The 27,585-nt window shown below is 44.1% G+C and overlaps 1 protein-coding gene across 5 annotated transcripts in view; it reads left to right on the top strand.

The window, feature by feature from the left end:
- The window catches only part of ARHGAP26 (Rho GTPase activating protein 26), a 421,406-nt gene that overhangs the window by 367,349 nt on the left and 26,472 nt on the right, over window positions 1-27,585 (top strand). The window lies entirely within an intron of this gene.

Genomic DNA, 27,585 nt, shown 5'->3' with positions numbered 1-27,585 from the left:
CAAAAGGATTTAAAATATATTAAAACAAAACATCTTTAAAAACATATTAAAATATTTTAAAAACATCTTAAAAAGTAATTCCAGCACAGGCACAGACTGGGATAAGGTCATTACTAAGGCTTGTTAAAAGAGGAAGGGCAGCAATAAGCGCTGAAAAGTAACAGATGAAGATGAAAATGTCAACCCAGTGTGCGGCAGATGTGAAAAAGGCAAATTCCATGCTAGGGATAATTAGGAAAGGTATTGAAAATAAAACAGCCGATATCATAATGCCGTTGTATAAATCTGTGGTGCGGCCGCATTTGGAATACTGTGTACAGTTCTGGTCGCCTCATAGAATCATAGAGTTGGAAGGGGCCTTGTAGGCCATCGAGTCCAACCCCCTGCTCACAGCAGGAAATCCACAGCTAGAGCATCTCCCGCAGATAGCTGTCCAGCCTCTGCTTGAAGACATCCAGCGAAGGGGATCCCACCACCTCCCTAGGCAGTCAGTTCCATTGCCGAACTGCCCTTACTGTCAAGAAGTTCCTTCTAATGTCCAATCTGAATCTACGCTCCTGCAACTTAAAACCATTAGACCTAGTCCTACCCTCTGGGGCAGCAGTGAACAAATCTGTACCCTCCTCTATGTGACAGAAACCCATACCCAGTATGTAGCCAGTAATAAGGCTCCTTGTCAAAGACCGTTCCCCTACATCTGTTCAAGAGGCTGCAGAGTTGGCAGATCACTTTGCCTCCAATAGAACTGGCTGGGTGGGGAAAACATCAAGAGAGTTTAAACCCAGACCATATAATGGTGGCAGAAAGGATGTGGTACCACAGTGAGTGAGTCCTCCAATAAAGTCTGAAGGGCACAGGACACCCCAGAGTGGATCTGTGTACCCTAAAATGGAGGAGAAATTATGTTATAAATGTGGTAGACCGGGGCACCTACGTTTTCAATGTGAGGCTGCCAACCCCATTGGTAATCCTGCTCAGGGAAGGGCAGTGAAAACAGAACCAAGGGAGTTAGAAACGAAGAAGGTTCAGTTCTGCCAGATAAACTGGACAAATGTAAAAGACTTTGATTCGAGTCTGAGGGAAGAAGTGAGTGTGCAAGGGGCAAATTATTGGGCATTGCTTGATACTGGTGCCGCTCAGATGTTACTGAGGCCAGATTTGATAAAATCTGAGGAAATATTACCTCAGGAAACGGTGACAATCCAAGGAGTGAGGGGTGAACCAGAAAGCATACCCATGGCCCTGATAAAATTAAAGTGGAGAGGAAAGGAGGAAATATGTAAAGTAGGTATTAATGCCCAACAACAAGAACCAGTGATACTGGGAAGAGATGTTATGGGGGCACAAGGAAAAATATATGTGGTGACCAGACAACAACTTGGCAAAGCAACAGAAACCATTTTAACAGAGGCCGAAGAAAACAGGGTGGAACCTGTTATCGAGCCTAAGGTCGCCATAGCAACCCCTGGCAGGCCTGCTAAAAGAGACAAACTGTATCAAATGGTCTCTAGTGAAGAGGCAGAGCAGTTCAGGGAAGAGCTGGATAAGGATGCAAGTTTGAAGCAAATTGAAGGACCAAGCCCTTACACAAAAGATTCCCTTTACTGACAATCTGAGGAATCAAATTGTGTGTGAGAATGGGATTTTATATAGACTGTGGATGCCTGCTGAGAGAGAGAATGAATGTGAACCAGTGAAACAATTGATGGTACCTAGCAAGTACAGAGCCAGATTGCTAGAGGTAGCGCATGATGTCCCATGTGCAGGGCATCTTGGAATAAAGAAGACCAAGAAAAGATTGGCTGCACACTATTATTGGCCAAATATTTCTAAAGACGTAAAACAATATTGTTTATCTTGTGACATATGCCAAAAGGTAGGGAAAAGTGGAGTAAAGACAAAAGCACCATTGAAGCCCCTTCCTATAATAGGACAACCCTTTTATAGAGTGGGAATAGATTTGGTGGGCCCTTTTTCCAAACCCACAAGGCATGGCAAGAAATATCTATTGGTGGTGGTGGATTTTGCCACCAGATACCCAGACGCTGAAGCACTAAGATCCGTGGAAGCCCCTGTAGTGGCAGAGGCTTTATTAAAAATCTTTATGAGACTGGGTTTCCCTCATGAAGTGTTGACGGATCAAGGCAGTGTATTCATGGGAGAAGTGACGCAATGTATGTGGAAATGTTGTGGTCTAAAACATTTAAAGACAACTACTTACCATCCAGCAACTAATGGGTTAACTGAGAGATTCAATGGGGTTCTGAAGGGCATGATAAGAAGTTATGTTCAAGATCACCCACAAGACTGGGATGAACGTTTGGGGTGCTTCTTATTTGCATACAGAGAAGTCCCTCAGGAGTCAACAGGCTTCTCACCCTTTGAACTGATGTTTGCTAGAAAAGTGAGGGGTGTGATGCGTCCTTCCCTGGCTTTCCCTGTCAGGTTCCTACCTGCTCGTGGTTACTGCCTGTCTCTAGGCACCACCAGGGACTCCACCAGTCCGGACCGCACTCTCTTATGGTTTACCTATCCGCTCTAGCACAGATCTCAACAGATCCCTCTGCTAGGCAACCACCAGTCACGTCCTAATACTAGTATCCCCAGAGACTCTGAATACTGGTATTGTTATTCTCTTCACCGCTGCCACCATTTGTTACAGTTCCCCTTCAGCCTTGGTCATTACCTTACCCTCCCTTCTGGTCTGTGAAACCCCAGCCAAGGATCAGGCCTTTGGTAAACCAAATTAAGTATTTATTACAGATAACAAAGCTAACAAGATTAACAAGATTTCTTCTTAAGGCACATAAGTATATGGTTTTACTCAATACTAATCCGAACTCCACCTCCCTCCTGGTAAACAACTCTCTAAACCCCACCAAGCAACCCACTCAGTTCTCTTCTCCCTCCCTGATTCCACTCTCACTCTCATTCTTTTATACATTCAGCCATTTTAAACACTCAGCCAATCATCTCGCATTCTACTGCCCATTCACTCCCCCTCTTTCACTCCACTTACCATGTATCTTCTAAACAACCAACACTTACCATATATACATTAATATAGGAACATCACATTTCCCCCCCCTTAAACAACAGCAGAGTATTATTCCTGTTCCAGGATTTATACGTCGTGTTAACAAATAAAAGTCTCTATGGGGAAAATGTCTTTCTTTGTTCCTCTGTCTGGTCACGTCACTGCAGTCCCAGCCACTTGCCTGGAAAGTCTATCGGCCAATACATTGTCCTTGCCTTTTATGAACTGGAAGTCCACTTGATAGTCCTGTAGGGCCCAGGACCACCTCTGCAGCATAGTGTTATGGTTTTTCATAGTCTGCAACCATAACAAGGCCCGATGATCCGTAGTCACTGTGAATCTTCGTCCCCACACGTATGGGCGCAACTTGTTCAGTCCCCACACGACCGCTAGGCACTCCTTCTGGACCGACGAATAGTTTTTCTCCCTCGGCGTCAGCTTGCGACTCAGGTACGCCACTGGATGTCTGGTGCCTTCTCTCTCCTGTAGCAAGACGACTCCCAGCGCCAGGTCCGATGCATCTGTAGCCACGATGAATGGTTTATCATAGTCTGGTGCTATTAATATGGGTCCTTGGCACAAGGCTTGCTTCAGTAGATCAAAAGCCTTCTGACATTCATCCGTCCATACCACACGCTCAGAACACTTCTTCTTTGTTAATTCATGCAAGGGGGTTGCTATTTCCCCAAAATTTCTCACAAACTTCCTATAAAATCCAGCCACACCCAGAAATGCCCTTACTTGTTTTTTGGTTAAGGGGATCGGCCACGCTTGTATTGCCTCCACCTTGCTCCATAAGGGGGTGATTTTCCCACTCCCCACCTTATGTCCTAAATAAATTACTTCCTTTAGTCCAAACTGGCATTTCTTAGCTTTTATTGTGAGGCCTGCTTTTCTTAAGGCCTCCAATACTGTTGTCAGGTGTTGGACATGCTCAGGCACCGACTTGCTAAAAATGGCCACGTCATCGATATAGGCCACTGCAAAATCTGACATGCCTCGCAACACAGTATTGATTAGCCTCTGAAATGAACTTGGTGAGTTCCTTAGTCCCATGGGTAAGGTCACAAACTCATATAACCCATCTGGTGTACTGAAGGCAGTTTTGGCTCTGGATTGCTCATCTAGTTCCATTTGCCAAAATCCTTTACAGAGATCTAGTGTAGAGATTTATTTATTTATTTATTTATTTTATTTATATACCGCCCTAAGCCCGAAGGTTCTCTGGGCGGTGTACATAAAAGGTAAAAGCAGGCACAATATATAAATACAATAAATATAATAACTCAAAAAACAAAAACACACAAACAATACGAGAACCAAACAACATCCAGAATACAACATAGTAATAAAATACTGTAAAAATACACTTTAAAATGCCTGGGCGTATAAAAAGGTTTTCACCTGGCGCCGAAAAGATAGCAGCGTTGGCGCCAGGCGCACCTCATCGGGGAGACCATTCCACAGTTCGGGAGCCACAACCGAAAAGGCCCTATTTCTAGTCACCATCCTCCGAGCTTCTTGATGGGATGGTACTCGGAGGAAGGCCTTAGATGTTGAGCGCAGTGTACGGGTAGTTTCATATTGGGAGAGGTGCTCCACCAGGTATTGCGGTCCCATGCCGTGTAAGGCTTTATAGGTCAAAACCAGCACTTTGAATTTAGCCCGGAAACAAATAGGAAGCCAGTGCAGACGGGCCAAAACAGGTGTTATATGAGCGGACCTTCTGGTCCGCATCAACAATCTGGCCGCTGCATTCTGGACTAACTGTAGTTTCTGAACTATCTTCAAGGGCAGCCCAACGTAGAGAGCATTGCAGTAGTCCAATCTAGAAGTTACCAGAGCATGAACGACTGAGGCGAGGTCGTCACTGTCCAGATAGTGACGTAGCTGGGCTACCAATCGGAGATGGTAGAAAGCATTCCGTGCCACTGAGGCTACCTGAGCCTCAAGAGACGGGGAAGGGTCGAAAAGAACTCCCAAGCTACGAACCTGTTCTTTCAAGGGGAGTGTAACCCCATCCAGAACAGGGTGAACATCCACCATCTGGGCAGAGAAGGCACTCACTAACAGCGTCTCGGTCTTGTCTGGATTAAGTTTCAGTCTGTTAGCTCCCATCCAATCCATTATCGCGGCCAGGCAACGGTTTAGTACGTTAACAGCCTCACCTGAGGAAGATGCAAAGGAGAAATAGAGTTGCGTGTCATCAGCGTACTGGTGACAACGCACTCCAAAACTCCTGATGACCGCACCCAGCGGCTTCATATAGATGTTGAAAAGCATGGGGGACAGTACCGATCCTTGTGGGACTCCACAATGGAGAGTCCAGGGTGTCGAGCAGTGTTCCCCAAGCACTACCTTCTGTTGACGACCCACCAAGTAGGAGCGGAGCCACTGCCAAGCAATACCCCCAACTCCCAACTCCGTGAGCCTTCCCAGAAGGATACCATGGTCGATGGTATCAAAAGCAGCTGAGAGATCAAGGAGAATCAACAGGGTCACACTCCCCCTGTCCCTCTCCCGACAAAGGTCATCATACAGGGCGACCAAGGCTGTTTCGGTACCAAACCCAGGCCTAAAACCAGATTGAAACGGATCAAGATAATCAGTGTCATCCAAGAGTCCCTGGAGCTGGCCGGCCACCACCCGTTCCAGAACCTTGCCCAGGAACGGAACATTCGCCACAGGTCTATAGTTGTTCAAATTATCTGGGTCCAAGGAGGGTTTCTTCAGGAGCGGTCTCACTACCGCCGCTTTTAGGCAGTCAGGGACCACACCCTCTCGCAAAGAGGCATTGATTACCTCCTTGGCCCAGCCGGCGGTTCCGGTCCTGCCAGCTTTCACCAGCCAAGAGGGGCAAGGATCCAGCACAGACGTGGTCGCCCGCACCAGTCCAAGGATCTTGTCAACATCCTCAAGCTGCACCAACTGAAACTCATCCAATAAATGAGGACAAGACCGTGGTCTGGATGCTTCATTGAATCCAACTGCTATAATATTGGAGTCTAAGTCCCTATGAATGCGTCTACCCTAGGCATAGGATACGCATCTGGGACAGTAATTTTATTGTTTAGCCGATAATCAATGCAAAACCTTGTCGTTCCATCTTTTTTCGGAACCAGGACAATACTTGAGGCCCAGGGACTGATGGATTCCCTGATCACTCCTAATTCCAGCATATCTTCCACCTCCTTTTTGATCTCATTCAAAACTTTCCCATTCACACGGTACAGAACAGATCTGATTGGGGCATGATCTCCAGTATCAATGGAATGCATAACTATACTGGTTCGGCCAGGTTTGTTGCTAAAGAGATTCCTATAGGTTTTCAAAACTCTCAGAATCTCCTCTTTTACTTCCTCCTTCACCTCCTCTGACCATTCCACTTGATCTACCCCTCCTTTGTCTTTGCTTTCCTGTACCAAATCCGGAAGTTCAGGCCCACTTCCCTCAGGGAATAAGGTAACTTGCAACACCTTTGCATCCCTGGTATGGTAAGGCTTTAGCATATTTACATGGACCACTTTGTTTTTGTTTAATTGGTCTGTGGTAATTACATACGTCACTGTGTCAAGCCTTTCTCTGATGTTATATGGTCCTTCCCAGTTAGCCTGTCATTTGTAATGTTTCCTGGGTATGAACCCCATAACCATATCTCCCACATCATACACACGTTCCCTGGCTGTTCTGTCATACCAGTAACGTTGCTTCTCCTGTGCTTGACTCAAATTCTTTTCCACCACCTCCATCATTGATGTTAATTTATTGCAGAATTCCAATACAAAATCTACTACAGATGTTTTGTACTCTCCCAGGGTTCCTTCCCATGAATTTTTTAATAGTCCCAAAGGTCCCCTCACTTTTCTAGTGAACATGAGTTCAAAGGGTGAGAAGCCTGTTGACTCCTGAGGGACTTCTCTGTATGCAAATAAGAAGCATCCCAACCGTTCATCCCAGTCTTGTGGGTGATCTTGAACATAGCTTCTGATCATGCCCTTCAAAACGCCATTGAATCTCTCTGTTAACCCATTAGTGGCGGGATGGTAAGTAGTGGTCTTTAGATGTTTTAGACCACAACATTTCCACATACATTGCATCACTTCTCCCATGAATACACTGCCTTGATCCGTGAGCACTTCATGAGGGAAACCCAGCCTCATAAAGATTTTTAATAAAGCCTCTGCCACTACAGGGGCTTCCACGGATCTTAGTGCTTCTGCGTCTGGGTACCTGGTGGCAAAATCCACCACCACCAATAGATATTTCTTGCCATGCCTTGTGGGTTTGGAAAAAGGGCCCACCAAATCTATTCCCACTCTATAAAAGGGTTGTCCAATTATAGGAAGGGGCTTTAAGGGTGCCTTAGTCTTTACTCCACTTTTTCCCACCTTTTGGCATATTCCACAAGATAGACAATGTTGTTTTACATCTTTGGAGATGTTTGGCCAATAATAGTGTGCAGCCAATCTCCTCTTGGTCTTTTTTATTCCCAGATGTCCTACACATGGGACATCGTGGGCTACCTCTAGCAATCTGGTTCTGTATTTGCTAGGTACTATCAATTGCTTCACTGGTTCACATTCATCCTTTCTCTCAGCAGGCATCCACAGTCGATATAAAATCCCATTCTCACACACAACTTGATTCCTCAGTTTGTCAGTGAAAGGAATCTGTTGGGTCAGAGCTTGTTCTTTTATCTGCTTCAAACTTATATCTTTTTGCAGCTCTTCCCTGAATTGATCTGCCTCATCATTATCAGAGACCACTTGATACAGTTTGTCTCCTTCAGCAGGCCTGCTAGTGGTTGCTATGGTGACCTGAGGCTGGTTAACAGATTCCACCCTGTTTGTTTCAGCCCCCCTTAATATGGCTTCTTTTTCTCTGCCAATTTGCTGTCTGGTCACTACATAGATCTTTCCTTGGGCTCCCATTACATCTCTTCCCAGTATTACTGGTTCTTGTTGCTGGGCATTAATGCCTACTTTATATTGGCCCTCTCGGCCTCTCCAAGTCATATCCACCAGGGCCACAGGCAAACTTTCTGGTTGACCCCTCACTCCTTGGATAGTCACAGTTTCCTGAGGTAATATTAGCTCAGATATTTTATTAAATCTGGCCTCAGTAATGTCTGAGCGGCACCAGTATCAAGCAATGCCCAATAATTTGCCCCTTGTACACTCACTTCCTCTCTCAGACTTGAATCAAGGTCTGTTACTTCTGTCCAGTTTATCTGGCAGAACTGAACCTTTTTTGCTGTTTCTAAAGCCTTGGGCTCTGTTTTCACTGTCCTTGTCTGAGCAGGATTACTAATGGGGTTGGCAACGTCACATTGAAAACGTAGGTGCCCTAGTCTACCACATTTGTAGCATAATTTCTCCTCACTTTTAGGGTACACAGATCCACTCTGGGGTGTCCTGTGCCCTTCAGATTTTACTGGAGGACTCACTCGCTGTGGTACCACATCCCTTCTGCCAGCATTATATGGTCTGGGTTTAAAATCTCTTGATGTTTTCCCCACCCAGCCAGTTCTGTTGGAGGCGAAGTGATCCACCATCTCTGCGGCCTCCTGCACCGATGTAGGCGAACGGTCTTTGACCAGGAGCCTTATTTCTGGTGGTAACTGATGGTATAATTGATCCAATATCATGAGGTTTTTCACCTCCTCCACAGACTGAGCTTTTGCACTTGTCAGCCATTTCCCAAATATGTCCATCAGTTTTGCCCCCAGCTCCACGAAAGACCTCCCTGTCTGTATCTGGCAGTTTCTGAAAAGCTTTCTAAAATAATCAGGCCCCAGTCTGAATCTTTTAAACACTGCTTCTTTGAATTCAGCATAGGTGACGGGCCTATCTGAGGGGAAATATTGGTATACCTCAGCCAATTCCCCTTTAATCAGGTTTGTTAAATACTGCATGTATTTATCTTCAGGTAGCCCCCACAACTGAGCTGCTTTTTCAAAGGTGCTGAGGTAAATTTGAGGATCTTGACCAGGCTCATAGACAGCAAAGTCCTTTGGAGTAATTTTTATTTTTGCTCCATCTCTGTCCTTTCTTGTTTCATCAGAATGAAACTTCTCTCTTTCAAATTTTAACTTTTCTACTTGTAATTCGGCATCCACTGCTCGTTGCTTCTCCCTCTCCTCAAACCCCATTCTCAACTTCTCAGTTTCCAACTCCATCTGTTTGTATTTTTCCTCAGCCTCAAAGACCCGCTGTTTGTCTTTTTCCTCAGCCTCCATCCTCATTCTCTCAGTTTCCACCCTCAATCTCTCAGCTTCCTACTCCCTCTGCTTGTCTTTTTCCTCAGCCTCCCATCTTAACTTCTCTCTCAAGTACTCTATATAAGCGGGATTGCTTAAATATCCTTCTGGGGTCTCTTCCCTGACAGGTTGTTTTTGCTGGGCAGTTGCAAATCCTATAAGTGCTACCCTCAATTCATCTACCCCTTTACCCTCGTGAGGTAAATTGAATGTTATGCACTTCTCCACCAGCTCCTCTCTTTTCATTTTTATGTATTCAGCCATGGTGTTTGAGTTCACTCACTCTTTGCCACACACTCTTTGCCAGTCACTCTCACAAGTAATCTTGTTTTGTTATTTCTGTTTGCCACACAACTATTAGGGATTGTCTAGTATTCGTATCTCACTGCTACAGCCAACACCTGTGACGTAGTCTCCTTTGTCACCACGTGACTTTGGGACTCTCTTTGGTTCGTATGTAGATTCTCTGTTGTTCGTATCCCACCGCTACTGCCACCACATGTGATGCGTCCTTCCCTGGCTCTCCCTGTCAGGTTCCTACCTGCTCGTGGTTACTGCCTGTCTCTAGGCACCACCAGGGACTCCACCAGTCCGGACCGCACTCTCTTATGGTTTACCTATCCGCTCTAGCACAGATCTCAACAGATCCCTCTGCTAGGCAACCACCAGTCACGTCCTAATACTAGTATCCCCAGAGACTCTGAATACTGGTATTGTTATTCTCTTCACCGCTGCCACCATTTGTTACAGTTCCCCTTCAGCCTTGGTCATTACCTTACCCTCCCTTCTGGTCTGTGAAACCCCAGCCAAGGATCAAGCCTTTGGTAAACCAAATTAAGTATTTATTACAGATAACAAAGCTAACAAGATTAACAAGATTTCTTCTTAAGGCACATAAGCATATGGTTTTACTCAATACTAATCCGAACTCCACCTCCCTCCTGGTAAACAACTCTCTAAACCCCACCAAGCAACCCACTCAGTTCTCTTCTCCCCCCCTGATTCCACTCTCATTCTCACTCTTTTATACATTCAGCCATTTTAAACACTCAGCCAATCATCTCGCATTCTACTGCCCATTCACTCCCCCTCTTTCACTCCACTTACCATGTATCTTCTAAACAACCAACACTTACCATATATACATTAATATAGGAACATCACAAGGGGACCTTTGGAACTGTTAAAAAATTCATGGGAAGGGACCCTGGGAGAGTACAAAACATCTGTAGTTGATTTTGTATTAGACTTCCGCAACAAATTAGCATCAGTGATGGAAGTTGTGCAAAAGAATTTCAGTCAAGCTCAGCAGAAGCAAAGTTACTGGTATGCTAGAACAGCCAGGGAACGTGTGTATGATGTGGGAGATATGGTTATGGCATTCATACCCAGGAAACACGATAAATTACAGGTCAACTGGGAGGGACCATATACCATAAGGGAAAAGCTTGACATAGTGACGTATGTGATAACCACAGACCAATTAAAAAAGCATAAAGTGGTTCATGTAAATATGTTGAAACCTTATCACACCAGGGATGCAAAGGTGTTGCAAGTTATCTTATTCCCTGAGGGAAGTGGGCCTGAACTTCCAGATTTGGTACAGGAAAGCAAAGCAAAAGGAGGGGTAGATCAATTGGAATGGTCGGAGGAGGTGAAGGAAGAAGTCAAGAAAGAGATTCTAAGAGTTTTAAAAAATTATGGAGATCTCTTCAGCAATAAACCTGGCCAAACCAGTATAGCCAGACATTCAGTTGATACTGGAAATCATGCCCCAATCAGATCTGTTCCGTACCGTGTGAATGGGAAAGTTTTGAATGAAATTAGAAAGGAGGTTGAAGACATGTTGGAACTAGGAGTGATCAGGGAATCCATCAGTCCCTGGGCCTCAAGTATTGTACTGGTTCCGAAAAAAGATGGAACCACAAGGTTTTGTATTGATTATCGTTTAATCAATAAAATTACTGTCCCAGATGCATATCCTATGCCTAGGGTGGACGCAATGTTAGAGCTATTGGGAGCAGCAACCATTATCTCTACCATAGATCTGTGTAAAGGATTTTGGCAGATGGAATTAGACAAGCAATCCAGAGCCAAAACTGCCTTCAGTACACCAGATGGGTTATATGAGTTTGTGACTTTACCCATGGGACTAAGGAACTCACCAAGTTCTTTTCGGAGACTAATTAATACTGTGTTGTGAGGCATGTCAGATTTCGCAGTGGCCTATATAGATGATGTGGCCATTTTCAGCAAGTCGGTGCCTGAGCATGTCCAACACCTGACAGCAGTATTAGAGGCATTTAAGAAAGCAGGGCTAACAATAAAAGCCAAGAAATGCCAGTTTGGGTTGAATGAAGTGATCTATTTAGGACATAAGGTGGGGAGTGGGAAAATAACCCCCTTATGGAGCAAAGTTGAGGCAATACAATCGTGGCCCATCCCCTTAACTAAGAAACAAGTTAGGCCATTTTTAGGTGTGGCTGGTTTTTACCGTAAATTTGTAAAAGATTTTGGGGAAATCGCAACCCCCTTGCATGAGCTAACAGGGAAAAAGTGTGCTGAGCGTGTGGTGTGGACGGATGATGTCAAAAGGCTTTTGACCTTCTGAAGCAAGCCTTGTGCCAAGGGCCTGTATTAATAGCACCAGATTACGAGCAACCATTCATCGTGGCTACGGATGCGTCGTACCTAGCACTGGGAGTCGTCTTGCTACAAGAGAGAGGAGGCACCAGACATCTTAGTCACAAGCTGACATCGAGGGAGAAGAATTATTTGTCGGTCCAAAAGGAGTGCCTAGCAGTCGTGTGGGGACTGAGCAATTTGCGCCCATACGTGTGGGGACGAAGACTTACAGTGACGACGGATCATCGAGCATTGTTATGGTTACAGACTATGAAAAATCATAACACTATGCTGCAGAGGTGGTCCTGGGCTCTACAAGATTACCAGGTGGACTTCAAGTTCATAAAAGGCAAGGACAATGTGTTGGCCGATGGACTTTCAAGGCAGGTGGCCGGGACTGCAGTGACGTGACCCAGACGTGGGTGCAAAAAAAGACATTTTCCCCAAAGAGACTTGTTTTTTTATTGTTAACGCGTCGTATGAATCCTAGAGCAGGAATAATACTTTGCTGTTATTTTAAGGGGGGGGATGTGATATTCCTGCTTATAGTGTAAATATGGTAAGTGCTGTTTATATAGAAGACATATGGTAAGTGGAGTGAAAGAGGAGGGGGAAGTACATGAGCAGTAGAATGCTGGATGATTGGCTGAGTGTTTGAATGGCTGGGAGTATAAATGGAAGAATGACAGTTGAATCTGGGTGGATGTTGGGAGTGTGGAGAAAGAGGTGTTTGAGGGTGGAGGTCAGGAGTGTGGAGAAAGAGGGAGTTGGAGTTCTGATTAATAATAAGTCAAGTACAAAACAGGAATAGATGAAACCATACGCTTGTGAAACATTCTAAAACTAATCTTGTTATTTCTGATATTTAATAAATACTTATTTGGTTTACCAAAGGCCTGATTCTTGGCTGGGGGATATACATACCAGAAGGGAGGGCAAGGTAATTACCAAGGCTGAACAGAAACAGTATCTAATGGTGGCAGCGGTGAAAGGAGGAATAATAACAATTCAAGTATCCAGAGCAACCCAGAGTTGTATGCATTATCTATAAAGATACAAGGGGGTTGGGAACAGCATAAGCACGCAGTCACAAAAGTAACCAGCTAGAGAGAGACTCAGGCAAAGTCTCTGGGAGTATTGGTTATAGGACGTGACTGGTGGTTCTGCCTAGCAGGGGGATCTAGTGAGATCTGTGCTAGAGCGGAGTGAGAAACCATATAAAGGACGGTCCGGACTGGTGGTATCCCTGGTGGTGCCTAGTGAAAGGCAGTAGCCACAAGCAGGTGGGAACCTGACAAGGAGAACCAGGGGAGGACGTCACAGACAGTCCTTCAGGTACTTAAAGAGTGTAATGTCGCCCCTCAGCCTTCTCTTCACCAGACTGAACATGCCAAGTTCCTTCAACCTTTCCTCATAAGACTTGTTCTCCATACCGGCTATCATCCTCGTCGCCCTCTTCTGAACCCGCTCTAACTTGTCTATATCTTTCTTAAAATGAGGCGCCCAGAACTGAACGCAGTATTCCAGATGAGGCCTGACTAATGCAGAATATAGTGGGACTATTACTTCCCTCGACCTGGAAACTATAGCTCTGTTTATGCATCCCAAAACCGCGTTTGCCTTTTTTGCCGCAGCATCACACTGCTGGGTCATGTTCAACTTGAGACCCACTACAATTCCAAGGTCCTTCTCACACGCACTACTGCTAAGCCGGGTATTTCCCATCCTGTACCCGTGCATTTTGTTTTTGTGCCCTAAATGCAGAATCCTGCATTTGTCTTTATTGAATGTCATTTTATTAATTTCAGCCCAATTTTCTAGTCTATCCAGGTCCCTTTGGATTTTATTCCTGTCTTCCATTGTGTTAGCTATCCCTCCCAATTTCGTATCATCCGCAAACTTCATAAGGCTTCCCTCCACCCCATCATCTAAGTCATTGATAAAAATGTTGAAGAGTATTGGCCCCAGGACAGAACCCTGTGGCACTCCACTCGAAATCTCCTTCCAGTCCGAAGCAGAGCCACCGACGACCACTCTTTGAGTACGGTTTTCCAACCAGTTGTGAATCCACCTGACAGTATTTCCATGTAGTCCACATTTGACGAGTTTGCTAATCAAAAGGTGGGGGACTTTGTCAAACGCTTTGCTGAAATCTAGATAGATGACATCTACAGCATTTCCACCATCTACTAGGCTAGTGACCCGATCAAAAAAAGAGATGAGATTAGTTTGGCAGGATTTTTTCTTGACAAACCCATGCTGGCTCCTACTTATCACAGCATTGTCATCTAGATAGTTGCCAATGGACTCTTTTATCTCAAAAAGGATATTATAGAGTTGGAAAAGGTTCAGAAGAGGGCAATCAGAATGATCAAGGGGATGGAGCGACTCCCTTACGAGGAAAGGTTGCAGCATTTGGGGCTTTTTAGTTTAGAGAAAAGGCGGGTCAGAGGAGACATGATAGAAGTGTATAAAATTATCCATGGCATTGAGAAAGTGGATAGAGAAAAGTTTTTCTCTCATAATACTAGAACGTGTGGACATTCAAAGAAGCTGAATGTTGGAAGATTCAGGACAGACAAAAGGAAGTACTTCTTTACTCAGCGCATAGTTAAACTATGGAATTTGCTCCCACAAGATGCAGTAATGGCCACCAGCTTGGATGGCTTTAAAAGAAGATTAGACAAATTCATGGAGGACAGGGCTATCAATGGCTACTAGCCATGATGGCTGTGCTCTGCTGAAAACCAGTTGCCGGAAGCCTCAGGAGGGGAGAGTGTTCTTGCACTTAGGTCTTGCTTGTGGGCTTCCCCCAGGCACCTAGTTGGCCACTGTGAGAACAGGATGCTGGACTAGATGGGCCACTGGCCTGATCCAGCAGGCTCTTCTTATGTTCTTACGTTCTTATGTTCTTAGATGGTGCCTGTCTAATATTTAAGGGGAGGGAATTCCAAAGTGTCAGTGCCACAACACTAAAGGTCCACTTCCTACGTTGTGCAGAATGGACCTCCTGATAAGATTGTATCTCCAGGAGCACCTCACCTGCAGAGCGCAGTGATCTACTGGGTATATAAGGAGTAAGATGATATTTCAGGTAAAATGAGGATAAAGTTGCTTACCTCCGTAGCAGTCTTGATGCTCCATCCACATATACTGCACTTCCCAGTGAGGTGTCCAGTGCAACGTCTGCTGCAACTGCTTGGAATCAGTTTCAGTTGATGTGGCCTAATGACATGGACAAGGTGCTTGCGATAATGTGGCCAGCAATGTGTTCTCTTGATGCTTGCCCTTCTTGGCTTATTAAAGCATGCTGAGGGGGTATGACTGATTGGATCCAGGGTGTGGTCAATGTATCTTTGCAGGAAGAAGTGGTCCCAGCCACCCTGAAAGAGGCAGTGATCTGATCGCTCCTGAAAAAGCCCACCCTGGACCCATTGGTTTGTGACAACAACTGCCCAGTTAAAATACCCTTCTTAGGGAGTTCCTTTTACCAGCTTCAGCTGAGAAGACATCTGCGGCCATTTCTGGACTGGGCTTGCCTGACCGCTGTTGTCTATGCACTGGTAACCTCCTGGTCAGATTACTATAATGTGTTTTATGTAGGGCTGCCCTGGAAGCTGCAGCTGGTGCAAAATGTGGTGATGCAACTGCTTACTGGGGCAGGATATTGCCAACATGTTATTCCGCTCCTGAAAGAATTGCACTGGCTACCGGGGTAAGTTCAAGGTTCTAGTTTTGGTATACAAAGCCCTATGCAGCTTGGGACTGGGATACCTGAAAGATATCGATCACTGCACTCTGCAGGTGAGGGCCTCCTGCAGATACCATCTTATCAGGAGGTGCATTCTGTACAATATAAGCAGTGAACCAGTGTTGTGGCACTACCCATTGGAATTCCCTCCCCTTAAATATTGGACAGGCACCATCTCTATTATCTTTTCAACACCTACTGAATACCTTCCTCTTTCAACAAGCCTTTTAAGAAGAGACCTTATCCCTGTCTGCATGTGTGTTGGAATTGTTTTTTTATATGTTTTAAAGCTTTTTTAAAAGCTTTTTTAAAGATGTTTTGTTTTAATATGTGTTTAAAGATGCTTTGTTTTAATGTGTTTAAAGATGCTTTGTTTTAATATGTTCTAGATTGTTTGTAGTGTTTTTGATTGCCCCCTGGGCTCCTTCTAGGAGGAAGGTGGGATACAAATTTAATACATTTATCCATGCAACTCATAGGGCAGTACCACATATAACCAAAAAGTCTGGTTCAGTAAGGTGGCTAAGTAGCAGTTCATGCAAGTTTACAATCTACAATAGCTTCCAAAATGGTAAGCACACCTGATCAGAAACTCAAGGGAAAAGAGGACTGGTAACTGCCCTCACATTTGACAGATGACAGATGACTCAAGGATTTACATGCACATTGTACTAAGCTGCCTTTCAGTCATTTGCCACCTATATCGACCCATTCTAGTAAAACTACACAGAATACTCAATAAATCTTGGCAATCTAGACTTTCATATAATCAAGTATCTGATTAACTTCAGAAGTATGAATACTAGCTTTGGTTTAAAAATGGAGAAGTGCAGAAAGAAATTAGTTGTACTGTGCCAAATGCATCTATCATCTATTATCTCATAAATACTGTACACTGAATGTGTAATACAGCTTACATTATTGTTCACCAGATAAGATAATGCTGGGTACCAAAACATTCAGCTGTCATCTTTAACAGGACTCTTACTGTAGTAGAAACCTACAATATCTCTTTCTAAACCTCTGTAAGTTCACTGACATAGACTGGACATTTCTGGCATGGGCTTCTGCATTCACTGCAGTATTAGTGAGTATCTGAGCATCTAGGCACTTGCTGCTCGCTCCTTTGGGTTGCTGTCTCTGAAGACAGCTGAAGTCCCTGCTAAGTGCTGCAAGGACTGGGACCCCCTGCCTGACCCTTTCTCCAGAGAGAGGCTGCAGTTAATCTTGCAGCCTCTTGCATCAGCTGCTGGTTGGGTCAGGTGGCATAAAAGTCCAGCTGCCCTTGGGCAGCGGGTCTGTCACTGGTGGAGTCACCACTGAAGTGGCAACACCAAAGCGGATCACACCTTACAGAGTTCCGAAGGTGAGGGCGCTACCCCCCTTCTATTACCTTTAAAAAAAAAAATTCTGTTAAACCAATCTAGAGGACATTGGTGGTGGGAAGGGCGTGTGGTGCATGTGTAGTTCCTGCACAGGGTGATAGCCTGTGCAGTGAACTGAATGATAGGAGAAAGTCACCAGATGCCTTCAGAATGAGAGTCTGTAACTGGCAGAAGGTTGGCCCTCCCTGGGTGTGAGACAGGAGGGGGAGTAGATGGGCCCTGTGTGAAAAAGTTTGAATGAGTGTGACTCTTCCCAATTCTCTCAGAGGCCTACTGGGATAATTGGCTCTGGCAGCTTTTGTTGGTGGGTTTGTATTGTGTCCATATCAGGTGTTTAGGAGGAGTCTTAGTATGGAGGAACATGGGGGATGCGACTCTAGTTTCAGTGATCACAGGTAGAGGAAAACATAGCCATGAGGATGTGGTGAATTGCTATAGAAGACAAGGGCAAGGCTGTCTGCGCCTTGTTCCTTGCTGCCACTCCTCTCATGGATGGGTTCCTCATTGCTCATCTGCTATGCCCACTGGCCTGTGTGTGTTGTTGTTCAACGCCAGATCGGTACACAGTAAGACCACTCTCATCCATGATTTGATTGTGGATGAAGGTGCTGATTTGGTGTGCATTACTGAGCCCTGGGTGGGTGAGCTGGGAGGAGTTGATATGACCCAGCTTTGCCCACCTGGATACTCGGTGCAACACCAGCACAGGCTGCAGGGATGGGGGGGGGGAGGAGTTGCTGTGATCTACAGAACTTCCATCTCTGTCACCAGGAAACCACTCTGTCCTGGAGCTGGCTGTGAGGGCCTGCACCTGGTGTTGGGCCGAGGAGACAGTAAACTAGGGTGGCTGCTGGTGTGCCATCTACCCTGCTGCCTGACAGCTTGTCTGACCGAGCTGGTAGAGGCCGTCTTGGCTGTGGTGTTGGAGGAGCCCAGAACGATAGTGCTGGGTAATTTCAATGTCCATGCTGATGCTGCCTCTAGTGTCCTGGCTTGAGACTTCATTGCCTCCATAATGACCATGGGGCTGTCTGAAGTTGTCACCTGCCCAACACATAGGGCAGGGCACACCCTCGGCTTGGTTTTTGCTCCAGATGGAGGAAGGCATGGTCTGGAGATAGGAGGGTTGGATGTCACCCCGTTGTCATGGTCAGATCACTTCCTGGGGAAGTTTAGATTTATGGCTCTGATCCTTCCCTGCAGGGTGGTGGGCAGATTAAGATGGTCCGCCCCGGGAGCCTAATGGAATCCACTGGATTCCTGAATGCCCTGGGGGAGTTCCCAGTATATAGAGCAGGTGAAACTGTTAAAGCTCTTGTCATGCTGTGGAACAGCGAGACGCGTCGGGCTCTTGACATGGTTGCCCCAGAGCACCCTCTCCAGCATTGTGCAGACTAGTTTGCCCCTTGGTACACCAGTGAGCTAAGGGCAATGAAACAGGCTAGACGACAGCTAGAGTGCAAGTGGTGAAAGACATGCTGTGAGGCTGATTGGGCACAAGTAAAACATCATAACTGTGTCTACTGTGTGGCGGTGAGGGCGGCAAAGAAGGCCCACTTCTCTGCCTCCATCACATCCTCAAGTAGCCGTCCAGTGGAGCTTCTTGGCTTATTAAAGCCTGCTGAGAGGGTTTGACCAAATGGATCCAGGGTGTGGTCAATGCATCATTGTGGGAGGGAGTGGTTCCAGCCACCTTGAAAGAGGTGGTGATCCAGCCACTCCTGAAAAAGCCCACCCTGGACCCATTGGTTTGTGACAACTACCGGCCGGTTGCAAATACCCCCTTTTTAGGGAAGGTGATTGAGAGGGTTGTGGCTCAGCAATTGCAAGTATTCTTGGATGAAACAGATTATCTTGACCCATCCGAGTCTGGGTTCAATCCTGGTTATGGGACTGAATCGATCTTGGTCGCCCTGATGGATGATCTTTATCAGGAGAAGTACAGGGGGAGTGCAACCCTGTTATTCTTACTTGATCTCTCAGCGGCTTTTGATACCATTGACCGTGGTATCCTTCTGGGCCGACTTGGTGAGATGGGTATTGGAGGCACTGTTTTACAGTGGTTCCGATCCTATCTCCAAGGTTGGTCTCAGAGAATAACATTGGGTGACTGCCTTTCGGCCCCCTGGCAGTTGTGCTGTGGAGTGCTGCAGGGTACCATCTTGTCCCCATGCTGTTTAACATCTTTATGAAGCCCTTGGGAGCAGTCATTAGGAGATTTGTGGCAAGGTGTCAACAGTATGCTGACGATTCCCAGCCCTATTTCTCCATAACATCTGAATCGGGAGAGGCTGTGCAAGCCCTGGACCAGTGCCTGGACTCGGTGGTGGGCTGGATGAGGGCCAATAAACTGAGCCTGAATCCTAGCAAGATGGAGGCACTGTGGGTTGGTGGTTTCTGAGTTTGAATAATTGGTCAGTTGCCTACTTTGGATGGGGTCGTACTCCCTCTGAAAGAGCAGGTTCGTAGTCTGGGTGTGCTCTTGGATCCATCTTTGTCGCTAGAGGCCCAGGTGACCTCAGTGGCTAGGAGTGTCTTTTACCAGCTGTGGCTGATAAGACAGCTGCGGCCGTTTCTGGACCGGGATAGCCTGACCACTGTTGTCCATGCACTGGTAACCTCCAGGCTGGATTACTGCAATGTGGGGTGCCCTTGAGGCTGGTCCAGAAGTTGTACCTGGTGCAAAATGCAGCAGTGAGACTGCTCACTGGGGCAGGGTATCGCCAACATGTCACCCCATTGCTGAAAGAATTGCTCTGGCTGCCCATTTCCTACCGGGCCAAGTTCAAGGTTCTAGTTTTAGTGTATAAAGCTCTATACAGCTTGGGACCAGGATATCTGAAAGACCGTCTTACCCCTTATATGCCCAGTCGATCACTACACTCTGCAGGTGAGGTCCTCCTGCAGATACCATCTGTTCAGGAGGTCCGTTATGCACAACACAGGAAACAGACCTTTAGTGTGGCGGCACCTACCCTGTGGAATTCCCTCCCCTTGAATATTAGACAGGCTCCATCTCTGCTACCTTTTCAGCACCTATTGAAGACTTTCCTCTTTCAACAAGCCTTTTAAGTTGAGACCTATCCCAATCTGCGTCTGTGTTGTAATTGCTTTTTAATGTGTTTTTTAAACCTTTTTTCAAAACAATATTTTAACCCCGTTTTCAGATCTTTAAAGCTTTTAAAAAATATGTATTTATTTATTTATTTATTGCACTTGTATACTGCCCCATAGATGAAGCTCTCTGGGCAGTTTACAGCAATCAAAAACATTAAAACAAATATACAATTTAAAACACATATTTTAAAAACAATTTAAAACACAATTTTAAAATTCAAAACAATATAAAAACAATTTAAAACACATGCTAAAATGCCTGGGAGAAGAGGAAAGTCTTGACCTGGCGCTGAAAAGATAACAGTGTTGGTGCCAGGCGCACCTCATCAGACAGGTCATTTCATAATTTGGGGGCCACCACTGAGAAGGCCCTCTTCCTTGTTGCCACCCTCCGAGCTTCCTTTGGAGTAGGCACCCAGAGGAGGGCCTTTGATCTTGAATGTAGTGTACGGGTGGGTTTGTATCGGGAGAGACGTTCCATCAGGTATTGTGGTCCCAAGCCGTGTAAGGCTTTATAGGTCAAAACCAGCACCATGAATTGAGCTCGGAAACATACAGGCAGCCAATGCAAGCGGGCCAGAATCGGTTTTATATGTTCGGACCATCTGGTCCCTGTTACCAATCTGGCCGCTGCATTTTGCACAAGCTGCACTTTCCGAACTGTCTTCAAAGGCAGCCCCACATTTAAAATGTTTTTAAAGTTGTTTTGTTTTAATGCATTTTAAGGTCTGTTTTTATGATGTTTTAAAGTGGTTTTAGTGCTTTTGTTTGCTACCCTGAGCTCCTGCTGGGAGATAGGATGGGATATAAATCAAATAATAAATCAGTCAATCAATAATAAATTAGGAGCAGCACCATGTACATCATGCTTGGCCTACTTTACAGGGCTGTTTATACAGATTACTGAGAAAATATATGTGAAGCTCTTCGGAAAGTTATGCTATACATTTATGTTTTTACGTCAGTTCCTGACCAATCTGCTTGATTAAATCATCAAAGAGAGAGCTGCATTCAGTGTGCTGCATAAGATCAGATTGTCTACCTTACGGGGTGCAATATGTAAGTTAACTCTTTCAGATTATGACTGTGTCCACCTCAGCTCTGATCTGCTGCTGACACTGAGGTAACAAAGAGTGCAAGTTTTCACTGTATGCATCTTGTTTTGTGACACTCTTTGTGCTTCAACATTGTCACTGATCTTGGTCAATATGGTAACTAAAAAAAAAAAGCTAAAAAACAGCTTAGCTCACCATAATTCTTAGCATGATTAAGTTTATACGCTTAGCTTGGGAGTTTTCTGCTGGCCTTATCTGCCCTGTTAGGTAATAATATACATAAAGAATCCAAACTAGGCTAGCAGGTTATATTTTCCTTGAGGACGTTGTAGAGCCAACTAATTTGTCACTTCAGCTTGTATTGCAGCTGCTGTCATGAGGTGGCCGCCTGTCTTCAAAGGTTCCTCTCCCAGTAATATATTTATACCTGTTGCTGCCTTTGTGGATCCCCCACCCTGTTTTGTGTATGTAGTTTAGGACTCAGTGCAGATAGTGTTTTCCCCCTCCCCCAATGCCCTTTTTGTCCAGGGAGGAGAGAAGCATCCAAACTTCCAAATGAAAATAAGGTAAAAGAAGGAAGGCCTCTGCGCTCTCATTCAGTAAAGGGGGCTTGCACTTGAGTGGAAATAGCACGTTCTTTCCATTAGAGGGCAGAAATAGGCTTCTGTAGAAGTGTGTGCATGCCTTAAGTGCTCTCTACCTTTGGTATCTTATGGGAAGGGATGGTGTGGCCCATAGGATATGCTGGGATTAAAATAGCTATGTAGTTACTCATAACCAGGCACTGCACAGTATGTGCAAGTCTCTTACTTTTGACTTGTTAAAGTGTTGATGCATGTCCAGTGTAAGTTTAAGTAAGCCAAGGACTTTTAGTGTTGGTGCTGGTGTTGGTTTCTTCTAATGAAATCATTGAAAAAGCAGGATCAAATCAACAAGTTTTGATATGACATATTTCTTTTTGTATGACTTTTTTTTGCAATAAAATGGAGAGGAGGGATGAGTTAGGGAGATGATATTCTTTGTATAAACACTTCTAGAGTGTATTTCTCTGATTTTTGTATGTGATTCTTGTGACAATTTGAATTACTAAAGTAGTTCTTTTTATAGAACAGCTTTGTACCTCATACCAGATGCTGGAGAAGTGAAGAGTTGGAAGATGGCTATTGCCCTCATGTCCTCCTTGTGCCTTCATGGTGGTATCTGATTGGCCACTGTGGGGGGAAGCAGAATGCTGAATTAGAGCAGCCCATTGACTGATCCTTGCAGGGCTCTTCTTATGTTCTTAAATAAAGAGATTCTTCCTGAACTCAAGAAGAATTCCACCTATAATGTCCTCTTTGCAGTCAATTGATGTAAATGCAGCTTCAACACTCTTGTCACATTTAATCTAATTTTGTCAGTCACCATTGCAGAAATAGGTTTTCACAATTTCTTTTACACGTGCTGCTATCTCACAGAAATTGTATAGTCGGGCTTTTTTAAAAATTAAAAATACTGTATTTTCTCAACTGCACCTGTGTATCCATCCCTACTCCACTAAAGGTGCTGATTTTAATTTCTGCTAGAATATGAAATTAGCAAAGTATTTGGGTAAATGGAGTCAGAAGCAGTGGTACGTATTCATTATGGAAACAAAAGGAAAGTAAAGGAATACAGGACAATAGCCAGGAAGGGCAAAATGAGGTTTGGGTCCACACCAGTTAGAGCAGGCCCTTGTACTTTTTCAGTGACAATGTTGAAGCACAAAGAGTGTCACAAAACAAGATGCATACAGTGAAAACTTGCACTCTTTGTTACCTCAGTGTCAGCAGCAGATCAGAGCTGAGGTGGACACAGTCATAATCTGAAAGAGTTAACTTACACATGAATTCCTGAGAACTTACTTACACATGTTTCTAGAGGATTATATGTACTTCTAGAAAGCACACACACAGGTTGGTTCATTCTTCAAAGTAAAGAAGTTGCAGACTTTGCATTTTTAAGTAGAGGTTTAAGAGTCATACTGTAACATACATATTGCTACTAATAGATGAGAGTGTGCCTTACTATTGCAGGAGAATGATCTTAACAGTGCAATGAATCCCTGGCTGATCAATCTCCCAAAAGCGTTATGTGTGAACTAGAATATTATTTGTTGGATGAGAGACTGCATCTCCCACAAGCCATTTGGTGCTGGTGTTCTAGCCAATGCCGGTCCATCTCACTTATCTCTAGCGCAGATGGGGATGTCCATGCTATTAACATATTCCAGCTTGCCAAGTCCAAGGAGTGTTGCTGGTGTAGCATTCATTCTCTAACACTATAGTATTCCTTTCTTTTTTAGGGGAAGGGAAGGGAGACATATATTCACCCTTGTTCAGAAAACTCTTGTTATTTCAGTCTTCTCAAAAAGACTCAATGCCTCCCCCAAGTTACCAAGTTATGTGCAGAGGACAAGCAGGTTTTTTCATCACTTCTCTCAGGATGCTTGTGTAGCTTTTGTTTCCTCTGAACCCCACACAAGGTAAAACAAGACCCTGATCTTCTCCCAAACACTGTACATGCAAGAGAACTCTGGAAAGGGGGGGGGCTTGTTTCATTTTCCATTCAGCTTTTACAGGAAGCAGAAGCAGTGCAAGCAATGCTTCTGCTAATCATAATGGTAGTAGCGATAGAGGCAAGTTCCTTTCCCTGTGTTCTCTGCAGTTCACAGAAAACTGAGGGTGGGGGGAGGTTGTCACAGTTGGCGACCTGGCAAGAGGATTTTTGAACCCCCATCCTTGACATTCATTCAACAGATCAATACACAATACAAAGCATGAACAAATGTGCTATGCAGATGTGTCTCTAATCCTCTGCTAATTATGACTGTCAGACACACACACATCACAAAGCAAAAGCTCCTGGGCAAATATCAGTGCCTCACTATGTGGGAGGGAAATGTTATCCTTGCTCACTTCTCATAAATGCACACGGATATATCTCCACTTCAGCACATTAGATGAGGTAACAGTTTAGAAATAAGTACCACTTGATTTTAACTGAAACTGAGCTGAAATGGCCACAACTTCACAGCCTTATTTCTAGGCTGCAAAGAACCCTCCACACCCACACCCATTATTTGTGTATTTCTTTATTTAATTTATATGCCATGTTTATACTGCTTTATATTCAGAAAAATCTCTGTAGTTTACAGCAGATCTTAAAACATCAGAAATACATTACAGAATATCAAAACATTACAGATCAAACTCAAATATAAAAATGCAGTAAAGATCCAAATTTCAAGTAGCATCATTAGCAATGAAATAATGTATTCTTTTAAACATTAAAAATACAGTTAAAAATCAAACACAAAAATGTAATAAAAATTACACACATTTAAAATATCATTAGCAGCTAAACAAAATCACCAAGGTAGAAGCTGCACATATGCTTCCCTCCACAGTGTTGTCTCCCAGACACATTCTTAGTGCTCTCCTACATACTAACATCACTCTCAGCCGTTCCCAACCATACCCATAGTTTCCAGCCAACCATTGGCACAAAGCAAACACCTTAAAGTTCAAAAGGGGAAAATGTTCACTACACTGCCACGCTTTTCTGTTTCCCTCTCAGGTACACTCCTTACACACACCTGGACACTCAGATTTGTCTTCGTGATACTTGGTATTAAGATGGTGGTACTGCGGTGCTACTTAAGAGACAGAGACTTTGCAGTCCAATCAGCGTCTGCTATGTCATCCTGTCACCTCCAGATTGTGCTTTATGCTTATGCCACTGTGGACAAAGCTAATTCAAACTGACAAAAATGTGTTCCGAATAGGAATGGTTCTTACTCTGAATTAGCTTAGTTTTCCCTCAGTATTGTTGTCGTAGCTAAATCTTACTAGTTGTAGTTAGTTTACTTGTTCAGGTGGGGGAAGATGCTTTTTTTGTTTTAAAAACAGGTATCACAGCAGCAGTTTGTTGGGACTGTGAAGATTTTATGTCAGGAACAAAGAGGTAGACAATTGAGGTCTTTGGAAAAATATGTTGTGACCCCTGAAAGACACCCCTTAATATTCAAAGTGCTTGTGAAAATTCAGTGCAGTATTCATACACACATACTGCTACCTTATGTCCACACTATATTTGTATGAAACAGATATTAAAGCTGTCTAGAACAGCCCAGACTTGAAACAGTTTCAGCCCGCAAAAAATCTGACCTCCATGAAAGACTGTTCTAATCTGGTCAAGAATGTTCTCTTCATGCCAAATTATGATGTTGATTCTTACGATAGGGATACTTTCCCACAAGAAAATTGGAATGAAGCCACCAATTCCTTGCACACGACCCACTGAGGGATTTGTTGCTGGTTTTTTGGACTCCAATATAGGACAAATGAATCTGATGTAAATTGGAAACAGTGGTACCACATTGGCTTCCGATTCCTAAGAAATCTGAGCAAAAGGACACCTGGGGTGTTTGGAGTGAAGCAATGCAAGCACTTCTACAGTGTTGAAAGCCGTGGATAAAATTCTGGTTTCATCTGAAGCTCTTAGGAATTTTGTCTCTTAATTTTACCCACACGTGTTACCAGATTTTGGGGAAGAGAATGGAATGGGAAGGTTCAAGAAAGAATAAATCTATTTTTAAGCTCCCCTAGGATATTAACTTTAAGAGATCAACTCTTGTCTTCCTCAGATCCTCTGGAACATTTTAACAAAATAGTGGAAGATATCATGCCTCTTGTGGTTAGCTCCCACTCAGTTAGACAGCCAAATCATGGTTGGTGTGATGAGCAGTGCACTGCTTACAAACGTATCCTACTAAGAGCTATAAGGAAATTAAGGAAAGTGGACTCTTTAGAAAATTTCTAACATACATCTCCGTAGAGAGTATAAAAATTTGCTGCGTTCTAAAAAGGATAAGCACACACGCCAGTTGTGGATGGAGCTTAGGCTTGGCAACCCTGGAAAAGAACTTAGCAAGATTTGGGGCCTTAGTGATAAAAGGGGGTAACGGCTACATTGATAAAATTACCTCATCACAATGGTACATACATTTCTCTTTTCAGTCAGTCTACCACCAGGCTAACTCTAGATATTCCCCATAATACAGACTTTTTACTGCTCTCCTCCTGCCCTGAATGGGATCCTGTAACCCCAGATGAAATATATATTTTGATTAACTCTCTCCCAGTAAAAAAATGCGCCGGGGAGGATATGCTTCCGGCAGAATTGTTTAGATCAAATCCTGCCTGGTGGTCCCCAGTTTTTGCTAAAATGTTTACCTATATAAACCATCATGGGAAAACGCCTCAGGGTTGGGGAGTAAGTATAGTTGTGCCCATTCATAAAAGAGGTTCTAAGGCGGATCCAAAAGTTCTAATTTTTTTATATGATTCACTGGTGATATATTTGATGCAGCCACACATTACTGAAAAAAGTGATTAGCATATCTTGCATTTGATTCTGTTTTGTATCTTTTTGTCCTTCTGGTATGATAACCATTTCATTTACTCCTCTTTGCCCTTGAGGACAGTAGACTCATTTGCCCACATTGCCATTTAATCTCCTTAGATTGGGTTTACAAGCACTCCTGATGAGATTACATCAGATATAGCATTGTGATATCACCAGTAAGATCAAGTGGCAGTTTTCACAAATGAGGCAGAGGCCTGTGCAGGCAAAGGAGGAGGAGGAAAATGCTACTGAAAAGAATAGCAATGAAACAATACAAAATTGTTCCCAAGAAGCAGTGGGGATCTGAGCCACATTTCAACATTCAAAATAACTAATGAAGGTAAGTAGGTTTGGCCTGGACATATTTGCAACTATCTCCATGTGGTGTCTATCTCATTTGATGAGCCCTTCATATTGATTGGTCTTGCCAACTAGATTGACTATCAATGAATGGTTTGTCATCAACTGGGATGCCAAGTGCCCACATATGGTGATGTGAAGACATGATGGAGGCTTATTTGCTTAGAAATCTGGTACATATGAACTGCTTGCAACATGGAGGCAATTTTAGTTGCCATATAGTAAGAAACATCCCTTACTGGGAGTAAATGAGAATTCCAACATGGGATTTGGTCACTTTGATTTTCTCATAGAGAAAGAAAGATGGGTGAATGGGAACATGTGCATGTGTGGGTGTGCTTTGTGAATACAGAAAGATACATTATTCCCTCAAACTAAAAATGATTCTGTGCAAAACAAAAATCCAAGATTTTGAAAAGGGGTTAAATCTTGATTATATCCTTTAACTAAAATATGTTTCTAAGTAACTGTTGATTTTCCTAAGATAATAATTTTGTGGGTTAAACATTATTCAGAATTAAATAGCTAAGCTTTCTGTGCATATTTACATACTGCTTTCACAGCAAAGT

The sequence above is a fragment of the Rhineura floridana genome, chromosome 3 (genome assembly GCF_030035675.1).
Source record: "Rhineura floridana isolate rRhiFlo1 chromosome 3, rRhiFlo1.hap2, whole genome shotgun sequence".
NCBI classification, from domain to species: Eukaryota; Metazoa; Chordata; class Lepidosauria; order Squamata; family Rhineuridae; genus Rhineura; species Rhineura floridana.
Note: the sequence above shows the minus strand (reverse complement) of the source record. Positions and strands in the feature narration are given on the sequence as shown.